The sequence below is a fragment of the Mobula hypostoma genome, chromosome 5 (assembly GCF_963921235.1).
Source record: "Mobula hypostoma chromosome 5, sMobHyp1.1, whole genome shotgun sequence".
Taxonomy (NCBI): Eukaryota; Metazoa; Chordata; class Chondrichthyes; order Myliobatiformes; family Myliobatidae; genus Mobula; species Mobula hypostoma.
This window is the reverse complement of record NC_086101.1, coordinates 9,899,067-9,911,212: the sequence shown is the minus strand read 5'-3', so window position 1 is coordinate 9,911,212 and position 12,146 is coordinate 9,899,067.

Below are 12,146 nucleotides of genomic sequence, written 5' to 3'. Positions count from 1 at the left end.
ATCAGCTTCATCTTCAAATTTTAAAGTGTTTGGATGTGATACCAGCTCAGGCTTTCAAACTGTGTTGAGGTGCAGTAAGGTCGTCTCCTGGTGCAGCTTTATTGGTGAAATGGGACAACTACCCTTACAGTTTCTGAGGTTGAAGTTGTTGTTAACATACTGGATTAATTTGAGGGGCAGAGAAATGATCACCCTGTTAAAAGTGTGCTGGAAGACTGTTGGGAACATCACAAGAAGAGCATTTTTAGCTTAGGGTGGCTGGGTTCACTAGGAATATGGGTTGGCTAGATTACACAGTATGTCCCACTGTAGTTTTTTTTGGTAATCCCACTGTGGTTCTTTCCAATGGCTATAGTTGAATTTAGGTTGCATGATTTAAGGAACTGTTATGCCTGAGAATCTGTTGACTCATCAATATGTTAAGGAAAATTTTTGTGATATGTTAACCATTTTCACTGATGGATCAAACGATAATTTAACAGGGAATGTCAGTATGGCTCTTTTTGTGTCAGAATTACCGGTAACAATAATGAAATGTTTTAGCATTTATCAGTATTCACTGCAGAGTTGATTGCCATCATGTTGGTCTTACAGTGGGTGGAGGAAATCTGTCCTTGCAAATTTATAATTTGTTCAGATTTTTTTTTGGTTTTGACTAGTCTTAAAACAGGTCGTTTTAGTAGTTGGTCGGATTTACTGCTGGAAACTCTTCAAACTTTATTTCATATTCGAAGTATTGGTCTTCATTTCTGCTTCTTATGTGTCCCTGCACACAGAGGTGTCGAGGGGAATGAGTGGTTTGATTGTTTGGCAAAAAAAGCTGTTAAACTTTCATCTGTGGATACAGACCTTCCACATAGCAAGTCAGAAACTAAGGGGTTACTACTACTACTACGTCGACTCAGGCCTAGGGGGCCGGCGTCGGGCACAATGACGGACTCTCCACTTCTCCCTCTCCCTCAGTGTGTTCAGTTCATCTACATTAGCCGCGCCGCTGTCTTCTAGGAGCATGTTGACCATAGTCTTGGGAGGGCGTCCACGGTTCATCCTCCCATGCTTGGGCTCCCATATGATGACTAGGCTGGCAGGTAGCTCGCGGTGGTGTAGGCAGTGCCTCGCTAGTTGCAACTAAGGGGTTGGTGGGGCTAAAAATTGGGGGATTATGGCAAGACATGGGAGACACCTTTACAGAATGCATAAAACTGTTGGGTTGATGGGGGGGGGCGCACGGTAAGACAAGAACAGAAGGAATTATATTGATTCAAATTAGAATTGGGCATGCTATGTCTAACATCACTCTCGGATGTGTCATCATGATGAAACAGCCAAACACATTCTTTAACAATGTGAAGCATATAAGGTTGAAAGAAAGCAAATGCAGGGAGCATTACTATCTTTGGGGGTTGACAGTTTTCATTTAAAAACGTTACTAAGTTATGAAATTGATTTTAATTTAATTCACAATATTGTCTTTTATTATTTACTATCTATAGGGCTCTTGGGATAATTTAGTTTTCATTTGATAAAGAACAGTCAGTGCAGTCTAATTCCCTCCTGAAGCATGATCTCAGCCATCTCTTGTCTCCACTGATATTGCTTGACCCACTGAGTTCTCTCAGTAATTTAATTTTCTCTCCTGAGTTCAGGACTTTGCCAATCCAGCTGATGGATATGAGACTGTTCAGTTCATTGTAGTGCCACTTTCAGCCAGATGATGGGGACGACGACTGGCCCAAAGATCTGTGTCGTTTAAATCAGGGGTCCCCAACCTTTTTTGCACTGCGGACCAGTTTAATATTGACAATATTCTTGCGGACCGGCCGACCTGGGGGGGGGGGCACGCGGGTCGGGTTGCCAACGGACAGGAGTAATGACCATCAAGCCTTGCGCGGGCACCAGTGTGCATGCGTGTACCAGCCAATTTTTTTTCTGCAAATCGTCTTTGGCGATTCTGTTTGAGGGGAGGGGTTAATCACGACCGGATTATAGGGGATAAGTGGCTAATACACTCAATTTTGTTTCTAAAATGATTTAACTAATGAATTTAATATTAAACACACAGTGCATATTTTCCTCGCATGAATATAGCGATAAGTCAATTATCAGGGGAGGACTTGAAGTAAGTGTTGAATGAACTTCCAGTAGAAGTGGTAGAGGCAGGTTTGATATTATCATTTAAAGAAAAATTGGACAGATATATGGACAGGAAAGGAATGGAGGGTTATGGGCTGAGTGCAGGTCGGTAGGACTGGGTGAGAGTAGCGTTTGGCATGGACTAGAAGGGGTGAGATTGCCTGTTTCCGTGCTGTAATTGTTACATGGTTATATAAGTAAGTCAATAGCATCATAGCATTTTAAGTAACGTTTGGATATTAAACACACTGCAGATATTTTCCCCATATGAACATATAAAATCATTGCAACACACCAATATCGCTGAATCAGTGGGAGCCCTGGGCTTGTCTTCCTGCAACAAGACGGTCCTATTGAGGGGTGATGGGAGACAGCGATACTCGAAGGGAGTTCCTTATGTCCAGTCTATTATGCAATTTGGTTTTCGTTGCATTCCTTGCAGAAAACTCCGCTTCGCAGAAAAATGTTGGAAATAAAAGCAACGTTTCAGTGCTTTCATGTCTATCTCAGGATATTTAGCCCTGACTTTGATCCAGAATGCCGGCAGAGATGTTATATCAAACATATTTTTCAGCCCGCCGTCGTTTGCAAGCTCGAGGAGTTGATCTCCTTCCCGCGCTGACATGGATGACGCATGCGTAATGACCTCGCGTGTTTTCAAGCTCAACAGTGGTCATGTCAGGGAATGAGGAAAGGTGCAGCTGACTCCTATCGCCAAATCATATTGTTTCCTCGCGGCCCGGTAGTGCATGCTTTGCGGTCCGGTACCGGTCCGCAGTCCAGTGGTTGGGGACCACTGGTCTAAATCACAAACAAGACCTGCAGATGCTGAAAATCAGAGCAACACACACACAAAATGTTGGAGGCGTTCAACAGTCCAGGCAGCATCTATGGAGAAAAAAGAACAGTCGACATTTTGGGCTGAAAGTACTGGAGAAAATAAAAGTTGAGGAGTAGATTTGAAAGGACGGGACAGAGAAACACCAGATGGTAGGTGAAACATGAGGGAGGGGTGGGGATGAAGCAAATACCTGGGCAGTTGATAGGTTAAAGAGACAGAAGGCCATGGAAGAAAGAAAATATGGGGAGAGGAGGAAGAGCACCAGAGGGAGACGATGGGCAGGTAAGGTGATAACATGAGCGAAAAAACATAAACATGAGGAATTCTTCAGATGCTGGAAAGTCAAGCAACACACATCAAAGTTGCTGGTGAACACAGCAGGCCAGGCAGCATCTCTAGGAAGAGGTACAGTCGACGTTTCGGGCCGAGACCCTTCGTCAGGACTAACTGAAAGAAGAGCTAGTAAGAGATTTGAAAGTGGGAGGGGGAGGGGGAGATCCAAAATGATAGGAGAAGACAGGAGGGGAGGGATGGAGCCAAGAGCTGGACAGGTGATTGGCAAAAGGGATATGAGAGGATCATGGGACAGGAGGCCCAGGGAGATGGAAAAGGGGGAGGGGAGAAAAACCCAGAGGATGGGCAAGGGACAGAGGGAGAAAAAGGAGAGAGAGAGAAAGAATGTGTGTATATAAATAAGTAACGGATGGGGTACGAGGGGGAGGTGGGGCATTAGCGGAAGTTAGAGAAGTCAATGTTCATGCCATCAGTTTAGAGGCTACCCAGACAGAATATAAGGTGTTGTTCCTCCAACCTGAGTGTGGCTTCATCTTTACAGTAGAGGAGGCAGTGGATAGACATATCAGAACGGGAATGGGATGCGGAATTAAAATGTGTGGCCGCTGGGAGATCCTGCTTTCTCTGGCGGACAGAGCGTAGGTGTTCAGCGAAACAGTCTCCCAGTCTGCGTCGGGTCTCGCCAATATATAGAAGGCCACATCGGGAGCACCGGACGCAGTATATCACCCCAGCCGACTCACAGGTGAAGTGTCGCCTCACCTGGAAGGACTGTCTGGGGCCCTGAATGGTGGTAAGGGAGGAAGTGTAAGGGCAAGTGTAGCACTTGTTCCACTTACAAGGATAAGTGCCAGGAGGGAGATCAGTGGGGAGGGACGAAAAAATGTAGTTTCATGGTGCAGGAGCCCTGTCTGCTGCTGGAAACCAGTTCTGCAGGAACAGCAGAAACAAAATGCTGTAACTCAAAATGCTGGAACAGGGACAGAATTTTTGTTTATGAAATGTGGCATTGGTAGCAGGACCAATGTTTACTGCCCAAAAGGAAGTCGAAATAAGGTACCTCCCTATCACTCACACACAGACAGACATCCAAACCCAGGAAAGGCTGCCTCCAGGGTTCTGACTCAAGTGCATGGCCCCGGACTCACAGAATCACTGACATCGAGACCCAGGCTTACTTTTGATGTCTGACTTCAATCTCCAGATTCCCCGACTTCGAGGTATCCAACTCAGCACACAATGATCACAGGGCATTGAACTCGGGGCCTCCAATCCTGGGGCTCACTGATTCGTAAGAACATAAGAAATAGCCAGGGGTAGTAGAGCATCCGGCCCATTGAGCTTGCTCCGTCATTCGATAAGATCATTGCTGATCTTACCACGGACTTATCCCCATAACCCTTAATTACCCTACTATGCAAAAAATCTATCCTACCTTGTTGTAAATATATTTACTGGGGTAGCCTCCATTGCTTCATTGGGCAGAGAATTCCACAGATTCACCAATCTCTGAGAAAAGCAGTTCCTCCTCATCTCCATTCTAAATTTACTACCTTGAATCTTGAGGCTATGCCCCCTAGTTCTTGTCCCACCTACGAGTGGAAACAATCTTCCTGCCTCTATCTTATCTATCCCTTTCATAATTTTGTATGTTTCTATAAGATATCCTATCATTCTTCTGAATTCCAGTGAGAACAATCCCAGGCAACTCAATCTCTCCTCATATCTAACCCACTCATCTCTGGAATCAATCTGGTGAACCTCCTCTGCACCGCCTCCAAAGCCAGTATATCCTTCCTCAAGGAAGCAAAACATAACTGCATGCAGTAATCCAGATTCAGCCTCACCAGTACCATATGCAGTTGCAGCATAACTTCCAGCTCTTAAATTGAATCCCTCCATCATTCCGCTTGTCTTTTTGATAGCCTGCTGCACCTGCAAACCAACCTTTTGCAATTCATGCACAAACACTCCCAAGACCTTTTGCATAGCAGAATGCTGTACTCTTTTAACATTTAAATAATAATCTGATCTTCCATTTTTCCTTCCAGAGTGGATGTCCTCACATTTACCCACATTGTACTTCTGCTGCCAGAACCTTGCCCACTCAATTAACCTACCTATATCTCTCTGCAGACTCTACATATCCTCTGCACAATTTGCTGCTTCACTCAATTTAGTGTCATCAGCAAACTTAGGTACATTACAGTCGATCCCCTCGTCCAGATTGTTAATGTATATCATGAACAGCACCAACCCCTGTGGCAAACTGCTCACCACTGATTGCCAACCAGAGAAAAACCCGTGTATCTCAACTTTCTGCTTTCTATTGGTTAACCTATTCTTTATCCATGCTATTACATCACCTCAACTCTACGCAGCCTTGTCTTATGGATAAGTCCTTTATGTGGCACCTTATGAAGCACCTTCTGGAAATCCAAGTAAATAATGTCCATTTAGTTCTAGTTAATCTAGCTAAGAAGAAAATAAAAGTTTACAAAAAGGTTCAAGAACCTATTGTTATGTACCCTGTAACGGGTTAAAGATCCAGCAGAAATGGGAAACACCTTTAGTCTGGTTTTGGTGTTAACTAATTCTAATTTTATTAGTAACTATGCAATACAGTAATATATAACCAGATAAATCAAACAGGTAAGCAAAGTTCATGCATATATAAGTGTGGAAATATATATAAGCCAAGCTTCTTCAAGCTTAGGAGGTAATTGGATACAGTCTTACGATGGAATGTAAGATAATTCAGTTCAATGCTCAGGTTAATGAGAGATATTTGTAATCCAAAAGGCGAATGTTGTGAGAAGGCAATTATGTCGATATTCCACAGATTCCATGACAGCAATACAAGATAACAATAGTAGTAGGTTTTATCTCTGAAGTTGTTCTACTCCACACATGAAATATCACTGACAGTGATCTTCAATGAATATCCTTTCAACACAAATAGTTCCACACCAGAATTCAGCTACAGGACACCTCAAAGTGGAGGCCACAGCATACTCCAACAGAATCCACATATGGATTATCACCAACAGCAGTCTATCACTAAGGTACCATCTTCAAGTGGTAGGACTACCAACCCAGGCAAGAATTATCGCACACAGGTAGTTTCCACACAAGGTTACCCCAAACACACAACTGTGATGGTCACTTATTCAGTTCTACGACATGAAATAACTCCAACAGTGACTTGCCACAGGGGTGCCTTTCTTCAGTGAACTACCACACCCAAACAAGGGTAACACACACGTGGTATTCATAAAGGTACACCCACTCACCAGAGAACCCACTCCTGTGGATTAACTACGTGACAGTCACACCTTCGTATTTGAATGGAACTCAAACTCATCCTTACGGGCTACTTAGGAGAGAGTCCAAACAGTGACCTCTTTGTCACTAGGTTTCTTCTGTTTCAAACCTTCCTCTCCCCTCTTCTCTTCCTGCAAACTTGTTCTAGTTGCAGAAAACTTGAGAGTCATCTATCAACACTCAGGATCAATCTCAACTCACCCCTTTTGGGCTGCTGAAAGTTTAAACCAGTGACCAACACAATGGTGTCTTCCATTGACCGAATCCATCTTGACTCACCCAAACACGAGGAATTCTGCAGATGCTGGAAATCCAAGCAACACACATCAAAGTTGCTGGTGAACGCAGCAGGCCAGGCAGCATCTCTAGGAAGAGGTACAGTCGACGTTTTGGGCCGAGACCCTTCGTCAGGACTAACTGAAGGAAGAGCTAGTAAAAGATTTGAAAGTGGGAGGGGGAGGGGGAGATCCAAAATGATAGGAGAAGACAGGAGGGGGAGGGCTGGAGCCAAGAGCTGGACAGTTGGTTGGCAAAAGGGATATGAGAGGATCATGGGACAGGAGGCCCAGGGAGAAAGAAAAGGGGGAAGGGGGGAACCCAGAGGATGGTCAAGGGGTATAGTGAGAGGGACAGAGGGAGAAAAAGGAGAGTGAGAGAAAGAATGTGTGTATCTAAATAACTAATGGATGGGGTTTCGCTGAACACCTACGCTCTGTCGCCAGAGTAAGTAGGATCTCCCAGTGGCCACACATTTTAATTCCATATCCCATTCCCATTCTGACATGTCTATCCACGGCCTCCTCTACTGAAAAGATGAAGCCACAATCAGGTTGGAGGAACAACACCTTATATTCTGTCTGGGTAGCCTCCAACCTGATGGCATGAACATTGACTTCTCTAACTTCTGCTAATGCTCCACCTCCCCCTCATACCCCATCTGTTATTTATTTATATACACACATTCTTTCTCTCTCTCTCCTTTTTCTCCCTCTGTCCCTCTCACTATACCCCTTGCCCATCCTCTGGGTTTTCCCCCCTCCCCCTTGTCTTTCTCCCTGGGCCTCCTGTCCCATGATCCTCTCATATCCCTTTTGCCAATCAACTGTCCAGCTCTTGGCTCCATCCCTCCCCCTCCTGTCTTCTCCTATCATTTTGGATCTCCCTCTCCCCCTCCCACTTTCAAATCTCTTACTAGCTCTTCCTTCAGTTAGTCCTGACGAAGGGTCTCGGCCCAAAACGTTGACTGTACTTCTTCCTAGAGATGCTGCCTGGCCTTGACTCATCCAAAATCCTTTATAGTCACTGAATGTGACCAAACAAAAGTAGACCGTCTTCTGTGGTAAAGTTATCAACCCAGGCAAGGGTTGGGCACAGTTTTAACTTCCCACCGGTCACCCCTTTTCCACACTGCGAGAGCCACTGATCGATCCTCCAAAAACCCACCGTTTCTGTGGGCATACAAAGCTCATCCAGTGTCCAAAACCAGGTGTGTCTGGCTAGCAACCAGCTGACCCTGTATTTATCTCAGCATGCTGAACACCCGCTGTCCATCAGATAACCCCGCCCGCGGTCACCATGACGACCCACGAGCTGCTCGTTGCTGTCCCTCTGAATGAACTCACAAGCTGGCAGTGTCCTTGTATTTTCAAAACAAGCTTTACAGTTCCTATAAACACCATCTCAAGGCAGGCTTCGTCCCTCTCTCTCTCTGTAACAGCTCAAACAGTTTCCAAAAGTCAGTCTCATTCTCCCGACGTTTTAAAGTGACAGTCCACAGAAAAATATGAACCCTTGGGGTACATAACACTAGTTACTGTTAGAGTTCTAGAAAATTACAAGTTGCTAGGAAGGAGCTTAAGAATGGAATTAAGAGAACTAAAAAAGGGCCATGAGAAAGCCTTAGTGACCAGGATTAAGGAAAACCACAAGGCATTTCGCAAGTATGTGACGAGCAAGAGGATGCGCCGTGTGAGAATAGGACAAATCAGGTGCAATAGCGGAAACGTGTGCATGGAGTCGGAGAAGGTTCCAGAGCTACTTAATGAATACTTTATTAAGTACTTCAAGGGGTACTTCAGTATTCACCAGGGAAAACGACCTTGACAATTGTGGGGATGACTGACAGGGGACTGAAATGCTTGAGCATATAGATATTAAGAAAGAGGATGTGCTGGTGCTTTTGAAAAACATTAAGTTAGCTAGTCACTGAGACCAGATGAGATATACCCCAGGCTACTGTGGAAAGTGAGGGAGGAGATTGCGATGATCTTTGTGTCATCAATAGGGATGGGAGAAGTACCGGAGGGTTGGAGGGTTGTAAATGTTGTTCCCTTGTTCAGGAAAGGGAGTAGAGATAACCCAGGAAATTATAGGGGGGGGGGGTGTGGGGGGGGGTGTGGGGGGGGGGGGGGGGGGGAGAGAGAGAGAGAGAGAGAGAGAGAGAGAGAGAGAGAGAGAGAGAGAGAGAGAGAGAGAAAAGAAAGAAAAAAAAACAAACAGGAGATTGACAGATATTTTGCCTGGAATGGTGTACATAATGAGAATAGGTTGAGTGAACATTTTCTCCTTGAAGCGACAGAGGATGAGAGGTGACCTGATAGAGGTGTATATGATGATGAGGGGCATTGATTGTGTGCATAGCCAGAAGCTTTTTTCCCCCAAGGATGATATGGCTAACATGAGAATCATAGTTTTAGGGAACACAGGGTATATGGTGGGACGGTTAAGGAACAGATGTTTTTCAAAGATATTGTTCACAGTGATCAACAAAAGTATATTCCAATTAAAAGCAAATACAGTAAGGGTGGGGAGAGCCAGCCTCGGATAACTAAGAAGATAAAAGAAGGCACCAAAATAAAAGCTCATGCATACAAAGTCGCCAAGAGTAGTGGGAAATTAGAATATAGGGAAAACTTTAAAAAGCAGCAAAGAACCACTAAGCAAGCAATAAAGAAAAGGAAGATAGATTATGAAAATAAACCAGCACAAAATATAAAAACGGATAGTAAAAGATTTTATAATTATATAGTGGGAAATGGTGGCTAAACTGAATGCAGGTCCCTTGGAGGACGAGAAGGGGGAATTGATTATTGAGTAATGAGGAAATGCAGAAGCTTCGAATGACTATTTTATGTCAGTCTTCATGGTGGAGGACACATCTAACATGCCTAGGAGAGATGTTATGGATGCGATGGGAGATGAGGAACTCGATACAATAGTTATCATCAAAGAGGTATTGCTGAGAAAACTTGTGGCCCTGAAGATTGGTAAATCCCCTGGTCCCGATGGAATGCATCCCAGGGCACTGAAAGAAATGGCAGATGTTACAGTAGAGGCTTTGCTGATAATTCACGAAAATTCCCTGGACTCTGTGCAGGCCCCGGCGGACTGGATGATGGCAAATGTCACGCCACTGTTCAAGAAGGTATGTAGTCAAAAGGCAGGTAAATATAGGCCAGTTAGGTTAACATCTGTAGTTGAGAAAATGCTTGAAGCTATCATGAAAGAAATAGCAAGGGATCTGGAAGGAAATGGATCCATCAGGCAAACTCAGCATGGATTCAGCAAAGGCAGGGTCTTATTTGACAAACTTCCTGGAGTGTTTGAGGATATAAAGAGCGCAGTGGATAGAGAGGGAACAGGTGGACAATATTTACTTGGATTTGCAGGAGGTGTTCGATAAGGTGCCACACAAAGATACAGATATATAGAGTTGGGGGTGATGTATTAGCATGGATTGAGGACTGGTTAACTAATAGAAAGCAGAGAGTTGGTATACATGTGTGCTAATCTGATTGGCAATCAGTGGTGAACGGTGTGCTACAGGGGTCAGTGCTGGGCCCGCAACTGTTCACGATATACATTAACGATTTGGAAGAGGGGACCAAGTGTAGGAGATCTAAGTTTGCTGGTAATACTAAATCGAGTGGAAAAACAAATTGTGAAGAAGATAGAGAGCATCTGCAGAGAGATATAGAAAGGCTAAGTGAGTGGGCAAACGTTTGGCAGATGGAGTACAATTTTGGTAAATGTGAGATCATCCAGTTTGGAAGTTAAAATGGAAGATCAGATTATTATTTAAATGGTAAAAATATTGCAGCATTCTGCTGTGCAGAAAAACGGGAGTGCTTGGTATTAATCACAAAAGGTTGATTTGCAAGTGTAGCGATCTATCAAGAAGGCAAATGGTATGTTGGCCTTCATCGCTAGAGGGATTATACTTAATAGCAACTGCACAGGGCACTGGTGAGGCCGCACCTGGATTACTGTGTACAGTTCTGGTCTCCTTACTTGAGGAAGGGTATACTGCCTTTGGAGGCGGTGAGTGGAGGATCACCGGATGGATTCCAGAGAGGAGGAGGTTAGACTATGAGGAGAGATTGAGTCACCTGGAATTCAGAAGAATGAGAGGAAATTTTATAGAAACGTACAAAATTATGAAAGGGATAGATAAGATAGAGGCAGAAAAGTGGAAAGTTGTTTCCACTGGCAGGTGAGACTAGAACTAAGGGACATAGCCTCAAGATTCTGGAAAGTAGTTTTAGGATGTAGATGAGGAGAAGATGCTTTTCCTAGAGAGTGGTAAATTTATGGATTCTCTGCCCAATGAAGCAGTGGAGGCTACATCAGTGAATTTATTTAAGACAAGGTTAGATAGATTTTGCATAGTAGGGGAATTAAGGGTTATGGGGGAAAAGTAGGTAGGTGGAGAGTAGTCCATGGCTAGATCAGTCATGATCTTATTGAATGGCAGAGCAGGACTCGACGGGAGAGATGACCTACTCCTGTTCCCATTTCTTATGTTCTAGTAGGGAAGGGACGGTCGATTCCCGTGGGTTGGCTAAGAGGAAGTGGAGAAAACTGCGAGGCCTGTGTCACAGTTCATCCCGAGCAGCCACAGGAACGACCCCAGGAAGCCACTCGCGTTACGACAGCCCAAATGGTATTAATGAAGGTAATAGAAAACTGCCTGTCGCAATAACTGTGTAAATCGATGTGTAAAGATATTGCACGGTTTACAGTATTCTTGTGAATAATGTGTATTTTAATACACAGTGTCCAGTGTGAGGGAGACAGGATCTTCCATTGGAGCCGAGACCGACATCGGGGAAAAGTCAGAACGCTTCTTCATCCGAAGGCCGGTGGAAATCAGGATCTTCTGCAGCCACATGTTGGTCATCGTCACCGCATCTCCACATACACAATTTCATGGCATTATATCCCTGTCTGGCTCTCTTTCGCCCTCGATTCATAAATAGATGAACAAACAAATAAATAGACAGGTAGATGAGATACCGTAGGGACTCTGCAGGTTAGGCAACATCTGGAGAAGGAGATGGGCAGCCGAAACTTCGGGTCGAGACCCCTGATCTGAAATATCAACTGTCTGTCTCTGTTTCAGGACATGTCCCTTTCAGTCCTGCTTTACACCGAACCAGGCTCTTCTCCCCAAATTCACTTATATTCAGACCCGTTTAAAGTGTTTTTGATCACAAACTGGTGTGGAAACGACGGCGATTCCTTCCCTCTGAATAGCAAATGAAAATTCACTCCC